General features: G+C 40.5%; 1 long non-coding RNA gene across 1 annotated transcript; it reads left to right on the top strand.

Annotated features, from left to right (window-relative positions):
* The first annotated feature begins 4,841 nt into the window (after positions 1–4,841).
* LOC143132993 (uncharacterized) lies at positions 4,842–6,131 on the top strand. Its single transcript, XR_012988390.1, has 3 exons — positions 4,842–4,928; positions 5,499–5,683; positions 6,113–6,131. It is a non-coding gene; the product is annotated as an uncharacterized LOC143132993 (long non-coding RNA).
* Positions 6,132–17,404: the final 11,273 nt, after the last annotated feature.

Genomic DNA, 17,404 nt, shown 5'->3' on the forward strand with positions numbered 1-17,404 from the left:
TAATGCTACATTGCAGAAGAATTAAGGATAGGCTACTGCTTCTTCATGACTTGTTAATGTCATTGTAATTTATTTGACGCATGACGCAAGTGTCACGCATAGCTGTCCCCGATGTTACAGCAGCTCCTTGTGGAAACAGCAAAGAGTGCACGTGTCCGATGAGATTTCTGATGGGGAGCAGAAGCTCTCTGCCTCACCAGAGCCTTACTGTTTAATAATAAAACAATGATATAGAATAGAAACATCTGGAATCTATTTATTTCATCTTAAAGTTGGCTACAAAGAGCATTCATAGCCTAGAGAAAACGATAAATTTTTCTTTATCTGCAATGTTCCAGGAAGATAGGCTTACATTTATAGGCTGTCCCTCTTTGTCCCTCACAGGTCCAAGAAAACGAGTGGATATAACGTCAATGCATTCTATGTTCCATGTACTTATTTCATGTTGAGTTTTGCTTCCCAGCATGCATTGCGATTCATTTAGTATTTTTGGCTATTATTAGTTTTTAATATTTTTAAACAATATGGTTTGAACAATTTATCTACTTGGCCTACTCTGAAGATGTTTTGAACAATATGCTACGGGATATGCCCATTAAAACGTCGTATTAGTTTATTAAGAAAATGACACCGTAGATGTGAAAGCAGGACATCCTAGCCCGGTATAAATATCCAAGTCTACTCATCATTAGTATAATGCATTTGGAGGACGTGATTTCATACATGCAGTGAAAATATGAAGTGAGTAAAGTTGATTGTGTAGTTGTAGAACAAGTCATTAATGCGTGTTCATGTTCTGTCTACCTCTCTCCCAGCAACGCTGATCCTTACAGGATGTAATAGCCTACCGTACTAAATCGCGCTTCATGTTTTTTTTTTTTTTACCATCGCGGAAATATAAACGTCGCGCGCATAACGTCGCGGTGACCATTACAGGACGTCCTCTCAAAGTCTCGTGGAAGTCTTTTAGACCTCCCGAACAGAGGTCCGCGGGACGTAAAGGGAACCCTACACAATGTCGAGGAGGTGACGTTCGCCAGGGGACCTTTAGGGGACGTCGCCAGGACTTTATTTTGTTTACTGGGACGTTGCCATATTGGAGAAACTCGCCTCATTAGAAAGCATTAGGCACTGAAGTAAATCCCTAACATCGTCAAGGAAAATGGTTAATTATTGCCGTGTTTTAGGTTGTACGAATAGGTCAGACTGAGAAAAACATCTGGTGTAGGTATCAACTTCCAAAAGTTATTAGAAAACCAGGGAGAAAGGAGAATAATGCCAGAAGTTATCAGAGGAAGGGGGGCGCTTGTGGTTGAACTTGGTACTTCGTCTCCCTCACCCAACTCATATGGATCTGCGCTGCCAATAAACTGTAATTTCTCGAAACATCGCGCATTTTCTTGTGGTCCAAGTCCTGCCCTATATGCCTTTGCATCTTAGCCGCATTTTGATGAGCTTTTTTGTTGTTTAGACATGGCTACAATCACGTAAGATATCCAAAGTGCATAATACTCCATTGTACTTCATTCACCGAGTATCGCCAATATGGCCGCGCGTGCTGGGTTACCATGGTTACCGGCCAGAACGTGACGTCCGTGCAAACCCCTAATACAGGTTTATCGGTGCAACCCAGTTAATAACGTGGTATTAAGTTAGCAGTTAGCCATATCGTCTTACCTTTAACATCGTGGATATAACGTTCAATCCAGTTGCTGTATCCTTTTTTCTTAATTCATTTAGAGGTGCTGACCTGTTCATCTGTCCATGTTTCGATTTCTTGGCATGTCAAGGCTGGTAGATAGGTTACGTTTTTGGACCATCTTGCCATACGTAATTGGGCTAATCACAAACACCGGACAGCTGACAGTTTTTGAGCTATTATGTTTGGACTTCCCCAGAGGATTCCCACCCTGAGCATGACGTCATAGAAAGATGGCCGGCGTGTGAATATGGTGAATAAGGCTCTGTTTCACTTCATTAAGTTTCATAAACATTCTACGATAAAAGCGGCATATTACACCACAATCGTACAGCTATTTCACACCTCATTAAGTTTTGTAAACATTCTAGCATATTCCAGCTGCACTGACCCAATGTTCTAGCTGCACTGACCCAGAGCCACGCACAAAGAGTTTGCCGTAGGCTAGCTGCTAGCAAATAACCAGTTGTGGAAGAAGACTCATTCATATTAGTTAACTTAATCATTATCTCAACAGATGAACACTTAATTAATGGTAATGTTATCATCATATATATTACATTTGGCTGACCCATTTTTAGCCATATATATATGCTGACCAGCATATTACAGTTGATTTTCTCTAAGCATGAATAAAGTTGTAAAGAGTTGACGTGATCGCGTGTAGTACTAGCTGTTGTGTTCTATGGTGATCCCGGAGAATTCCGCTCAAGGAATCATAATCAGTAAAAAGAGGAATCAAAACTGATTTGTAGGAATTTTTCGTTCATGCAAATCATGCTTTTAATCAGGGTATGCATGCATTAATGTGCAAGAGACCTGACACTGCAATACTGGTCATCAAAGTTTACAAATCCCTAATCCCTACCTCTCCAGTGGCATCCCACACAGCACTTTGGGACAGCCTCCTGGGACACCTTTCCCCACCTGCTGTCCACAAGTCCCTTTTCCTTGCAGAATTTTTTTAAATTTGCAACAGAGGCACCTCGAATAACCCCTTCAGCCAGGAGTTTATTGCTTATTTCATCATATGTTTTGCCCTCTTCCTTCAGTTGCCTGATCATGCCTTCATGCTGTTCCAGTGCCATCCTTGAGCCGTTGTGATATAACGTTAGCCTAGTAGCCTTATTCCAACGACCAAACCCTCCAATGTATCAAAATCACAGAGGAGGCAGAGTTGACCAATGAAGGGTATAAATGGAATGTGTCTTCCGAAATTCTTTCTCTTTGTGCTTTCAATAACCATGAACTCAGTAATTCTCCACTCCAGTGCACACTCAGCAACGGTCAGCATTAGATTGCTGGACCTAACGGTGGACAACGTGGCCAGGATTTTTCAGGTGAAATAATGTTAAAGTTATACTATTAATTTGGGGAATGCATATTACGTTAACTTTTTTCATCAGCAATATAAAGATAAACGAACAATTTTGCACTACCAACACATGTAACTGCCTAGGCTAGGCTTAATTAGCCTATAGTTGTAGTCTAGACTAGCCATAGTCTACCCAGTGTTGTAGCCTAGTTACTCGAAAGGCAGAAGACTCAATTATTAGCTGATTTTTATATTATGAAGAGCCTCCTTAGAACTGTTGTAAACAATGCATGTTAGAGTAATTTTTATTTGGCTGCTTCTACTTTTTAATACTATTATTTTCACTAATTATTATTAGGCTTTAATAACACTTATTATTATTATTATTATTATTATTATTATTATATGTTAAAAAATATAATAACAACCATAATAATAATAAGAAGATTCACAATAAGAAGAATAAACGAAATTTTATAAGAATTTACGAAATCTGACTGGTTATGCTTTGAATTATCCTATTTTCCAAACCACCACGTGTGGTATGCTATTGCTGCTAGGCTGCATGCAGAAAGCTAATGGATACACGAGGTGGAATTGTAAGCAAGTTAATAATATGTATGATATAGTTCTTACAATAATAACGACAATAATAGCTATTATTGTCGTTGTTATTGTATGAACTACATTACACATATTTTGAACTATACCTTTTCTTATTAGGCTAATATTATGTGTATGTTATTATTATTATATGTAAAAAAAGATAATAACAACCATAATAATAATAATAATAATAAGATTCACAATAAGAAGAATAAACGAAATTTTACTAAGAATTTACGAAAGCTGACTGATTATGCGTTGAATTATTTTATTTTCCAAACCATCACGAGTGGTAGCTGCTATTGCTGCTAGGCTGCATGCAGAAAGCTAATGACTACATGAGGTGGAATTGTAATAGTAAGTTATAGTTCATAATAATATGTACAATATAGTTCAATAATAACGATAAGAAGGCTAAGGGAAAACGGCCGCCGAGGTGTCCTGTAAGAAATTAATGGACGAGAGCGAGGGGCAAAAAACTCCCCGATGAGCAGCTGAGTCTATTTAATGTTGTACAACTGGACACACCTCAAGGCCGTTATCCCGCTTATCACCCGGTTGCCACTGAAGCTTATGCCTTGAATTGTAATAGCAACTATATATTTTTTAAAAAGATAATAACCATAATAATAATAAGAAGATTCACAATAAGAATGATAACATATCGTTTTACGAAAGCTGACTGTGATATGCCTTGAATTGTAATAGCAACTTATAGTGGATAAATAATGTGTAATAGCAACTTATATGGGTTATTATATTGTCATTTTTGGATTCCCAAGAGTGTTGAAATTCTGGTTCACACCCTGGTCACCTCCCGTGTAGATTATTGCAACTCTCTCCTCTATGGTTTAGCCTACCTGACAAATCCATAAAACTAGTCCAAAACTCTGCTGCCCGCATCATAACACCTGTCCTGCAGCAACTTCATTGGCTCCCCTTCAAATAATTGACTCAGTGACTATGTGTGGATTTTTCAAAGCATAACACAAAAATGCTGAAACGAAAATATGTTTACATGTATCTGACGGTGACAATTAATAACACCGCCTTGGCGCCCTCTCATTTCTCATAACAGCTTGTCCCTGAAACTATTTATTTAAAAGACCAGGAGAGTGGTAATTTGGTCCTCCCATATAATGGGATTTTTACCGACACGGTGGGACCTGAGTTTGATGTGGAGGGAAGGCCCTCCACCGAGGCGGGGCCACCACAGTTCCGCTTCCCCCCTGGCCGTCTCCCTGCTGCTGCCCCTGCACCGGGACCAAGACCCCCACGCCCCTCCCCATCACCGGCCACCTACACGAGGTCATTTACTTAAGTAGCCTATTATAGAGTTCTCAACGGGCCTGAAAATTATAACCCGACCTCACCCGGCCCGTGGCTTTTAAAGCCCGGACCCGATGTAGCCTAATCCGACACATCTATATGAATCTGCCCGAACCCGGCCCGCGGCCCGACGTAAAACATAGGCTACTTTTTGACTGTTAAACCCTGACGTTATTTAGGTGAAGATTTATATTTATAGCATAACAATTTAGCCCATAAAACGGTGAATTTCTCCTCTTCTGCGTATCATGATGGAAGAACCATGTCACTTTGGATGTGCGGTTATTTTAGCGATACGTTTTGCAATAGGCCCTACCCTCGATATACATATCGTTGGAAAGTTTAGTTCATGGCCGTTTATGTGAGCGGAAAAGATTAAGCCCGAGGTCCGACCCGAGTCATTTCCTTATATTTTCGACCCGAACCCGTCCCGTCGGGTTTGTCGGGCCGACCCAACCCATTGAGAATTCTAGCCTATTAAGGTTGTGTTTGTCTGTATGTGTTGGTGTGCTATCGCGTCTTTTGTTTTTGTTTTTTAATTTTTAATAGGAATGTTGTGGTGGCCACATTAGTGGATGGGGCGTGGGAGGAGGCGAGCCTAACGGTCCGCTTCAGTGCGGACCAGGCCACGGTGCAGGGCATCCAGGACCTGGTCAGGGCGGCGCTGGATGCGAGGAGCGTCGTCCTGGCCGACGGCCAGGGGAGGAGGCTGATCCCCTCCGCCGGCACTGAAGGTATATATCAATACCGAGCTTCTTTAGTTAATTTGACCAGTGCTCGAATTATCTTTTTGTCTTTAAGGGGGTTTCTCTATCTCATAAAATGTTGACACATCCCGCGCATTGCCTAAAGGCGATACAAAATAGCCAATAGGTGCGAGTGGCGCATTGCAACCCTGGGTGTTCAGTCGTCTCGTGTGTTGAACCGTGGAAAGGCTAGGCTAGATCAGTTGACACAATCAGAAGTAGGCGGCATTATATGGGCTTATAATGTATGGCTTTCTCAATGAACATAGAAGAGGCTACGAGCAAGTTAGGATTAAATTACAATGACAGACACCTTCAGATATGAGAGACCCCCTCAGATTTTTGACTTCCCTCTGGCTCCTATAATTCGAGCACTGAATTTGACGTAATTTGACATGTTCTGTCTGTTCCCATTAGGGTTGGAGTATTGGCGGAGGGGCTCAAGGAAGGTGGTGGCCTACAAGGGGGAGGACTTCCCTCACAGACGTCCCGGACGCCGGTAAGGACACTCTAAAAAAAAGTGATATGTCCGATGTCCGAAGTGATAAGTCCGACGTGATATGCTCGAACCAGCAAGCATAGCCGCTCAGTGATGAAAATTGAGCCATTAATGGTGTAATACCCAGCGCAGCCTCTTACCTCTTAAAACAATGAGACACCCTAAAGCACACATTGAGCAACATTGAGATTGTATTGTAGCCTGCTTAAATTTTACGTTTTAAGTTTTAACAATGTGTGATGGATATCAATCTCAACCAAAAGAAAGACCATTCACCTTATGCTGTTGGTTAAGGTCAACCACCGAGGAGATGGTCCGTGCCGAGGTGGCTAGGGCACAGCAACAAAGGTACCTCACCAAGTTCAGGCACTGAAGGGCACGTTCATGTGTGTTATTTGTAGAGGTAAGTAAAAACAAAAGCCACATGTTTTCAATCGACAATTAAAGCAAACACAGATATTTTTGCAATGACATCAAAATCAAAGTAAAAGTGTGTATACTGTTGTCAATCAGACCATGCAACACAATTACACAGAGATCGAATGCGATTCCCCCTAATCCAAACTTTACAAGTTAGATTTATAACACACAACATATAAAACAATAGTGCAAAAGACAACATCAATAAGCATTGTATTCTCCTTTCGTTTTTGTGTCATTCCAGGTGAGATGGACGTGCCACAGGCCGTTTTGGGCCTGTGCTACCGCTCCCTGGTGGGGTGCCGGGCCTGCGTGGCCCAATGGCAGCTGCAGGCAGGGGGGGGGCAACTGCCCAAGATGCAGAGGGGAATTCACTTCTGTGGATGTTGCTGGGCTTGGAGAGGGGATAGCAGTTATTAAAGATTTGTAATTATAACATCAAAGTCTGTTTTTATTTATGAATGATATGCAGTCTGACGTCACGAACGCACCTTTGCCAGAGTGTTAAGAAGGATATTAGGGAGAACCGCACAATCGTTAACACTTTTTTATTTTTACAGATAGAACCGTGTAATTCTAAGGGGACGATTTTGACGATAACTGAAAGTTGGAATGGCTCTAATGTTTGCTAGCAGTTATGCTAAGATTTTTAATTCTGCTAACCATGCTACTTAGCTAATGTTTTATAGCAGTGCTAGCAATGCTAACATGCTAACCATGTTACTTAGCTAACTTAACTAACATTTTCTAGCAATTTTGCTAAACATGCTAATTATGTTAGCAATTTTAACATGCTAACTATGTTAACCATGTGACTTAGCTAACCAAGCTTATCATTTTAGTAGTTATGTTAACTATGCTAATTAACATGCTAACAAGCTAACTATGTTAACCATGTCACTTAGCTAACTTAGCTAATCATTTTTAGTAGTTATGCCAACTATGCTAACTAGCATGGTAACTATGTTAACCATGTTACTTAGCTAACCTAGCTAATCATTTTTAGCAGTTTTGCTAAAAATGTTAACTAGCATGCTAACTATGCTAACCATGTTACTTAGCTAACCTAGCTAATCATTTTTAGCAGTTTTGCTAAAAATGTTGACTAGCATGTTAACATGCTAACTATGCTAACCATGTTACTTAGCTAATCATTTTTAGCAGTTTTGCTAAAAATGCTAACTAGCATGTTAACATGTTAGCAGGCTAACCATGTTACTTAGCTAACCAAGCTTATCATTTTAGTAGTTATGCTAACTATGCTAATTAACATGTTAACAATGTTAGCATGCTAACTATGTTAACCATGTTACTTAGCTAACTTAGCTAATCATTTTTAGTAGTTATGCCAACTATGCTAACTAGCATGGTAACTATGTTACTTAGCTAACCTAGCTAATCATTTTTAGCAGTTTTGCTAAAAATGTTAACTAGCATGCTAGCATGCTAACTATGTTAACCATGTTACTTAGCTAACTTAGCTAATCATTTTTAGTAGTTATGCTTATTAGCATGCTAACATTGCTAACCATGCTAACTAGCTACAGTGGGTAGGAGTCATAGTTGATGAAAAGTGTTGACATAGTTGATGACAAGTTAAAAGTTGTTGATAGACAGCTAGTGAATGTATATAGTTTAAAAGTTTAAAAGTTGAATGTAGATAGTTTAAAAGTTGTTGATAGATAGCTAGTTTAATAGATAGATAGTTTAATGATAGTTTAAAAGTAGACCGTTTAAAAGTTGAATGAAAAAAGTTCAGTAGTTTAATGGGTTACATTGTTTAACAGTGGATTATTGTAGTGAGGACTTTTATTTTTAAACAGTTTTGGGCAGAGGAAACAGTTGAATAGGATGTGTAGTCTTAATTGACCCAGATTGTATGCTTAAAGCCTGAGGCTGCAGGTGGCCTGAACACCTGCCATAGGATTCTAATTGCTTAACGGCCGTATTATGATGTCACAATCGGCAATGTTAAGTCTATGGGGATTTTTAAAAAGTTTTTCTTTAATAGTTTAAAAAGTATAAAAGTTTCAAAGTTGAAAAGACATAGCAGCTTTGTCCGTTTGAATACCTACGTTACAAAGTTTGAATGAAGTTTCTAAGTTAAACTGTTCAAGAGAAATAGCGTACGGAAAAAGTGGTAAGCGGAATAATAATAATAAGAAGTTGTTGCCTAGGAAGAATTTTCATGCACTGTAATTAATAGTCAGGGGGCCTATGTGGTTTTTGTGGGATTGAAATGTTAATTTTTGGAGAGTGGTTGGACTGTCTTTAGAGGTCATTGAACATGGAGAAAAATTATGTCTCCATTTTTTTTACCTGTTTTAACCCTATTTTGGTGAAATTGTATATTTCACTATAATTAACACCATAAATTTCGCCTAAATCACTGGCTATGTTGAATAAAGTTCACAAAACAGCTATTTTCTTATTTTCAACAGTATGATTGTATGTCAGTATTATGATTGTATGTCAAACAATTAGAGATAAGATCAATAACCAATCAGTTTCACCCAATACACATACTCCATTGCTGAAAGATAGCAGAATCACAGATGAGACCTCAAACAATTTTAATTAATTTACATATACACAACATATTAGATCTCACCTCCACAATTTCCTCATCATAATCTACAACTAGTCTACTAAACCCTATTTGTACTCACCTTCTTAAGACTGGTCTCCCCTTCCTGGATAATGTTTTGCTCTAGATTATAAATAATTCTATCAGGGCATGTACCGCAGTCATTTAAGACATCTGTTATTAAGCCCTTCCCCCATCCTAGCATCTTTACACTGGCTACCTGTTAAAAGTCATTGACTTCAAAATATTACTTAGAGTTCTTGGTTGGTTGCCTGCATTGAAAGAGGACACCTCATGAAGACACTCTTTTGTCTGCTTCTGACAGAAGAAGCACTTCTATGCTGCCAGCAGCTGCTGCTGAACAAGTGCAAAGTCCCTCTAGATGGACTTGATGCAGTTGTAGGTGTTGCTGCAGGTTCAGAAGATGGTCTACCACGTCTTTTCTGAAGACACGGAGTCCTGCCTGCTTCACATGATTTCTAGTAGGGAATCTTGCATGCTGCAGATGCTCACTGTTACAGGTGGATTTGTAGCAGTTCCTGTGCCAAACTGCTTTGTTCTGTTGTAAAATAACTGCACTGTATCCGTGATCCCCATCTCCAGGGCCGTAGTCACCATAGACATTGAGGGGGACGTGTCCCCCCCAATATTCAAATATGACCAAAATGTCCCCCCCAATATTCGGACATAGAAAAATAAAGAAAGAATAAAGTGCTATACTAGGCCTACAGGAAACCAACACGTATCTGAAATGTAATCAAACGTAAATAACGCACAAATTAGTGACCTATGGTTCCAGAGTAGCCTACACCCCTGAGTGGTTTGTCCTGGTGATTTTCCGTTTTTCGTTAGTGGCGTGCGCTATCAAAAGCTTCCATTTACTGCACCCTACTGCGGTGAGGTAGGGCTGTCAACAATATCGCAAAAGCTACCGGAACAATTTTCACAAAACTTCTTGGAAAGGTGTAGCACAGGCTAAGGAAATCCCATACATGTTTGGAGCCGATCAGACTGAAAGGGAACATTTTCCATATTGTAGCCTATTCTCGCAATGAAAGCGAAAGTGAAACGTTTCATTTTAAATGATGAATTTGTGCAAGCCTGTGTCATTTCTTTCACGTCTTTAATGCATTCATATGCTAGTAGTAATGCCAGAAATTACCGTGTATAGGCCTCTTAGAAATGATTGTTGCATCTTGCATATTATTTAAATGCGCACTCAATCGTGCATCCATGCAGGCAAAACGTGATAAAATGTGGCGACGTTTACAATACGTTATAGCCTAGTAGTTAATGTGAATCGCGGACAATAACCAAAGAAAGGAATTTGCACCTCCATTCACCAATTAAAGGCTGTAGTAGGCCTAGTGTTTCTACATGTTGGCACAAAACGTAATTTCTGTCAGAAGCCAGTCTATAATGCATAGGGGTAACATGAGGTGAGTCAGACAGAAGAGGGGCCTGTCTTAGTAGCCTATTCCTGAATCCTGTCCCTTTCAAACTACGTTAAAATTGTGTGATTAGCCGCCAGCATAATAAAATCTAAATTAAAAGACAAAATCTTATTAGGCTCCAAACCTATGAGTCTAAGCCTTAGTTTAAAAAAAATCTTCAGGTGTAAGTAATAAGTCAAAGAACCACATTCTGTGTAATATAGAGGTTATCAAAAGATACTCTAGTTTGTAATATCTTTTAAAGTATACATTTTGAACACAAATGGAGCCACGGGTCCAGGGATGGACCAGTGAAGTTGCTTCTTCTCCACCCTTCTCTTTTCACAAAACTCACCGGGGGAGGGGGGGGGCCTTCTGTTTGGGGGTCCCTTAGACCCCACCACAGATTTGGTCCCCCCCAATGTTGACATCATGACTACGGCCTTGCCCATCTCCATACTCTCTCATGGACAAAAACAAGAAATTTGGCATATGTCTCTAGTGATGGGTCATTCACCAGTCCACACATATCTGCCACTGGATACATAGCCCCAAATCTGTTTCTTTTAGAATATGTGTGCCATCACCTGACTAACAGAAAGACACACCTCAGAATATCAGGGGCGCAGGAGATATTTTGAAAGTGAGGGGGACCAAATTGTGAACACAAACCCATAGTGAGATCAGATTTCCAGATATCGGATCGCCACCTCTGGCCCACTTTCGACCATCATATTTTAAACTTGCCAGAATATTAAGATAATACCATTGATTGTTTTCAAAATATTGTTTGATTAAAATTGTCAAAACTGTGAGATGAGCACAATGCCAGATCTGCCCTCAGACCAGCTTCTTGCTATGTGCTATGTGCAATTCTACTAATTTTTTTTAGATTTATTTTACACTACTTGGGCCAATGGTAGAATACTCTAAAAGCAACATGATGTTGATATTTTATGAAGCCATGAATGAATCATCATGCCTATGATCCAAACATAGACTACATGATCAAATAGCCTAGTTAGGCCTACAGTACCTAAATTGTCTGGTATAAACCAAATCAACTCTCCACTATGTGTCTGCAGTTAATATTTATGCAATGTTAAAACATGTTGGCTTAACAAGTTACCAGTCTAGAACACACAGAAAATTGCAACAGAAAGTTGCCTTTATAATCAACTATTTGTTTCAACAGCATTTAAACAAAGCATTTATAAAATTGAAAAAACTAAATATATTACATAAGGAGTAAAATAAAATACTGTTACTGTAGTAACTGTACCACATTATCCCAAGCTTCAAAGAGCTCCCCATGTCTGTGACAGCCAGACGTGACACCGCTAAATTCTCAGCTTGTTTATACCCCACACTGAACGCGTAAGAAAGGCCCATCACTCTGGGCTGTGGTCGCCTACTCTCTGGGATTTATGCACCAAGGTAACTGAAGTATCCAATTTGTGTCTTGAAATTATGTTTGAAATAAATGTCTTAGAACAAAAACTTTGGGTAGGCCTATATACTTGTATTTTATAGTTAGGCTAGTGAAAACGAGTTGATCAGTAGGCTAGTTGAGTTTGTTATCAATAAACATAACAGCTAATGTCATGTTGAGCAGGAGATAGGCTACCATAAATCCTCAAATTATGCCCGGGATTAATTCTATTTATAGCCGGCCCGGACAAATAGGCCTAAAGGCAGGTTCCCATATTTGCCTATACCATACCAGCAATTGCCATCAGTCCACCAGCACTAGAAGACATTGCTTCGATTTAAGTCAATGAAATAACACCTCTTCTTAATATTTTATTATATTGTTGGTTGGATTAATGAAGTCGTTTTCCTACCATGGGTCTCCAACACACGTTCTCAAGCTCATTGTCTTGCCGCCTCTTTCGAGCTAATTGCCAGAGGCTGAAGCCTAACCTACTACATTTAATTGTTGCGTGACTCAAGGCATTCCAGCCTACGAATTTAATAAAAAGTAGCCTACTAAATCATGCATAATTAAACAATAACTCAATTTAGGCTACTTGGCTACGCAAAAAGGTTTCTATTACAGCACAACCCCTATTCAATGAATGGCCGCCTTGTCTCGCAATAAACAGCGGTGGAAATCCCGACACTTTTTCAACTGCATGAAACATAACAGTGAACCATCAAATATCTCCCAGAGTTCAGTGCCCATCAGTCCCAACATTTAGCAATATAATCAAACAGTCCAAAAGTAAATTAGATCCCAAACCAAACCGAAAATGTTATGCTTTTGATGGCCTACCAGTATGCCGCTTCAAACGAAAAGCATCTCTAATGATGATTGTTAGTAGACAAACTGGCTTCAGATATCCAACAGAGTGAATATGAGAGTGTGCAGTCTTACAGTACTGTAGATGGCTGTGGTTAGTGATGTGATGCTGTTAATGGGGAGTTTTACATAGTTAGCGCAAACCCTATAGGTTATTATTTATTTAGCGTATATAAGGCTTTTTTCCTTATCAAATGTGAGGGGGACGACGGCCGTCTCTTCAGAACTGCGTGGGACACATCCCCCACGTCCCCCGTGCCTCCTGCGCCCCTGACCTAACTAGACTGTGCCACCATGAACTATGAAAATGTGCTTGCTCAAATGTAGAAGGCTAGAAGGTCACTAATATCACCAAAGCCCAGGGGCCCAAGGAGTCAGGGGGCCCAAGCCATTGCATGGAATCATTGCCTCAATATCAACACATCATATCAACACATAGGCTATGAATCTGATTGAATTACAGTATTGGCCATCCCCAAAATGCACCAGAATACAGGAAATCACATCAAATAAATTAAAAAAAATGTCCCCCGCAACAATTAGTGGGGGGCCCTTAATACATCTGGGCCCAGGGGCCTGAAAGTTCATAATCCTTCCAGGCTGGTAGTGTCTCTCTTTCTCTTTCTCTCTCTTACACACACACACACACACACACACACACACACACACACACACACACACACACCTGTCTGTTTGTCTATCTGATCCTTTACCCTTTCTTTTCTACACACTTACATACAGTAGGCTACGGAAGGCCTTTCAGACTTCAGCTGGTACTATGTAAAAGTCTGTTAAACTTGATTTAACAGAGATCTCTGCACTTTGTGCTCTGAATGGGTGTAGACAAGAACTGACAAAGCAGGCTAGGCCTACACTCAAGCACATTAATAGGCATGAATTGATAGTATTGATATTGAAGTATTGTTTTTTAAGCGGACGATTTTGAGAATTTTAGGCACAATTTCTTGTTAAAGAGATCAATCATCAGCCTAAAAATGTTTTATAATGTTATATTGTTTATGTGGCCCACTTTTGCACACTACCTTGTAGAATATCTTTGCTTTTTGGCACCAAACCCTATGCTATAATACCAGCAATGTGAGGTTTATGGACAAAACACCAAATCTGACCTTTTCTGAATTTGATGTGGGTCCTTCATAGCCTCGTGAGACCATCCTGATCTCGCGAGCTTCAGGGTTTCACTCGCAGATCAGTCTGGATACTTTCCGTTAAAGAAAATTTGGAGCAGTTCACCAAACGAACGTCCAATCAGCGTTGGCTTTGAGGCGGGTTGAGGTGTGACGCATCGAACAACATGACGGCATCCACAGAGATGAGCATAGCTATCGCGCAAGTTTTATTCAAATTAGAAAGTATTCCTGGGTAAACTGTGAAGCTATGAGTCTCAGCCATGCAGCTGGGAGGAATGAACGACACAGACATCCTCCACGGCTGATTCCAGTTCATAATGGAGGAATATACTATCTTCAGAAGTGTAGGGCCTACTGTGAAAACTTGATGGGAATTGTCGTTGATTAGGTTCATAAATGGTAAGAGTGTGTGTGTGTGTGTGTGTGTGTGTGTGCGCTCCTTGGGTCACACACACTGGGGTGGGAGAGGAGAGTGTGTGCTCCCTGTCTGTGTGTGTGTGTGTGTGTGTGTGGGTGTGTGGGTGGGTGTGTGTGTGTGTGTGTGTGTGTGTGTGTGTGTGTGCTCCCAGGTAGTGTGTGAGCTGTGTTGGGCCTAACAGAGGTGTGTGTGCAGGGTTGTATGTGTGTGCTCTCAGACTGTGTGTGTGCTGTCTTGGGCCTAACAGAGGTGTGTGTGCCTGCAGGGTGGTGTGTGTGTGTGCTCCCAGAGTTTGTGTGTGTGTGTGTGTGCTGTGTTGGGCCTCATTGAGGTGTGTGTGCATGCAGGGTGGTGTGTGTGTGTGCTCCCAGACTGTGTGTGTGCTGTCTTGGGCCTAACAGAGGTGTGTGTGCCTGCAGGTTGGTGTGTGTGTGCCTGCTCCTGGGGTGGGAGAGGAGTGTGTGTGCTGTAAGTGTGTGTGCTGTAAGTGTGTGTGTGTGTTTGCTCCTTGGGTCACACACACACACACTGGGGAGAGAGAGGAGCCTGTGACTGCTCCCAGTGTGTGTGTGTGCTCTCAGGGTGACACACGCGCGCAGGGGACAGAGAGGAGTGTGTGTGCTCTCAGGGTCATTATTACGTGTGTCATCTTAACGTTTGTCACGTTACCTAACTTAATTGTATGTTAAACGGCATTAGAAGAATACTTTGTTCATCTAATTGGTTGATTTGGCCCGTCGATAACCAACAAAGGTGGTGATAGACAGATGGTTTATCCAATCAGCTAACCAGTATGTCCGCCCCTTCCCAAAAGTTCTTCAATGAAAAGTTCCCAGATGGATATGCGGAGCAAATCCATCTGGCGGAGTCAGGTTAGGTCCTTCAAAACCTTCAAAAAAAATGGAGACATGTTTTTTTAACTCTTAAGAACCCCTAGAACAAAGATATACTACTCTCCAAACATTAACATGCGAATCCCACAAGCCCCCAAATTAGACACATAGGCCCCCCTACTATAAGTAAAAGTGCACCATATAGTCTGATGTTAGTGGGATGGGTTTTTACAGGATGATTTTTCCATGGCAGAATACAGTGCATGAAACTCCAGCAGCACGACAGACACATCGACGATTGTCACACTTGGCTGCACACTTACATACAGCGGGGAAAATAAGTATTGAATACGTCAACATTTTTTTCAGTAAGTATACTTCCAGTGAGGCTATTTGCATTACATTTTCTCCAAACATTAGTATTAACCTAGGTCATCCACACATATTAAAAAAATCAAACATTAATGTCCATAAGTAGAGTTATGAGTAAAAAAGTGGAATGCCACAGGAAAAAAAGTATTGAACACGCCTACTGAAATGTCTTAAATACTTTGTGGAAAAGCCTTTATTTGTAATGAGAGCCTCAAGGCATTTCCTTTATGACGAAACTAATCAGTCGCAGTATTCAGGTGTAATTTGGGCCATTCTTTTAAACAGATAGTCTTTTAATATTGAAGATTCCAGGGGTCCCTTTTGTAAATCCTGATCTTTAGATAACTTCCAAAACAGATAGATAGATACTTTATTGATCCCCAAGGGGAAATTCAAGAACTGTTCAATTGGATTTAAGTCAGGGCCTTGATTTCCTTTCTTTGAAATCAATTGAGAGTTTCCTTTGCTGAATGCTTTGGATCATTGTCCTGCTGGAAGGTCTAGCCATGTCTCATCCTCATCATCTTGGTGGATGGCAAGATTCTACCAGAAAAAACATTGTCTTCTTTTCTTCTGTGAACTCTGTCCAGTGGTGTACAAATACACAGTATAAGGGCAGACTGTAAATTTGAGTTATTTCTCATGTACATGTGTAATTCACTGTTGATCAATTGGTGCAATGCTCAATAGTGAGATGAAAACTTTGGGAACCTTGGAAATCTTTTGATACTCTTGGTAAAATACAAGAAAAGTTCAACCTTGTCCTCTTATTTTCTGTGAACTCTGTTATGTTGTGGCCCCAGCAGTGGCGTGACTGGCTGGGGCACCTGCACCATATGGGTTCGATTCCCGCCCCGTGGTCCTTTCCGGATCCCACCCCGACTCTCTCTCCCACTCACTTCCTGTCAGTCTCCACTATCCTATCTGAGTAAAGGCATAAAAAGCCCAAAAAATATACTTAAAAAAAAAAAAAACTCTGTTATGTTGTACAGACACACAGTATAAGGGCGGACTGAAAATTGCAGTTAGTTCGCATGTCTTTTGAGATTCTTCAGAAAATGACCTTGACCATGACCTTTCAAGGTCAAACTCATTCAATATGGTCATATCGATGGCGAAAATGAATTCCACATACCAAAATTAGTCAAAATAGAGGTATTACATGTGTATATACATTCAGAAACAAAAAAAAGAATTTTCCACATAGCATGGTGGCCCTTTTTGATTTAACCATTGCACAATTCATGGCACTATGGCGGATGAGCACCTCTGTGATTTTTCATGTCTAGGGACACATTAACTCAGTTCAAGTGAGAAATTCCCCCAACACCAAATTGCGAACGGGTCTACAGGCCAGGTCCAGGATAAGTATAAGTATATATACTTTTTTGATCCCGTGAGGGAAATTTGGTCTCTGCATTTAACCCAATCGGTGAATTAGTGAAACACAAACAGCACACAGTGAACACACAGCGAGGTGAAGCACACACTAATCCCGGCGCAGTGAGCTGCCTGCTACAACGGCGGCGCTCGGGGAGCAGTGAGGGGTTAGGTGCCTTGCTCAAGGGCACTTCAGCCATGGCCCACTGGAGCATTTTTTTTTTTTAAATGAAAATGGTGTTTGAATACATATCATTTGAAAATAATAACTTTTTATTTTTTTCATCTGTACACAACCCTGCAATATTGAAGAA

Source organism: Alosa pseudoharengus, unplaced genomic scaffold (assembly GCF_046254945.1).
Source record: "Alosa pseudoharengus isolate Yale_2024_CS ecotype anadromous, Long Island Sound unplaced genomic scaffold, YU_APseudo_1.1 YU_APseudo_1.1_scf_19, whole genome shotgun sequence".
In the NCBI taxonomy this organism is placed as follows: Eukaryota; Metazoa; Chordata; class Actinopteri; order Clupeiformes; family Clupeidae; genus Alosa; species Alosa pseudoharengus.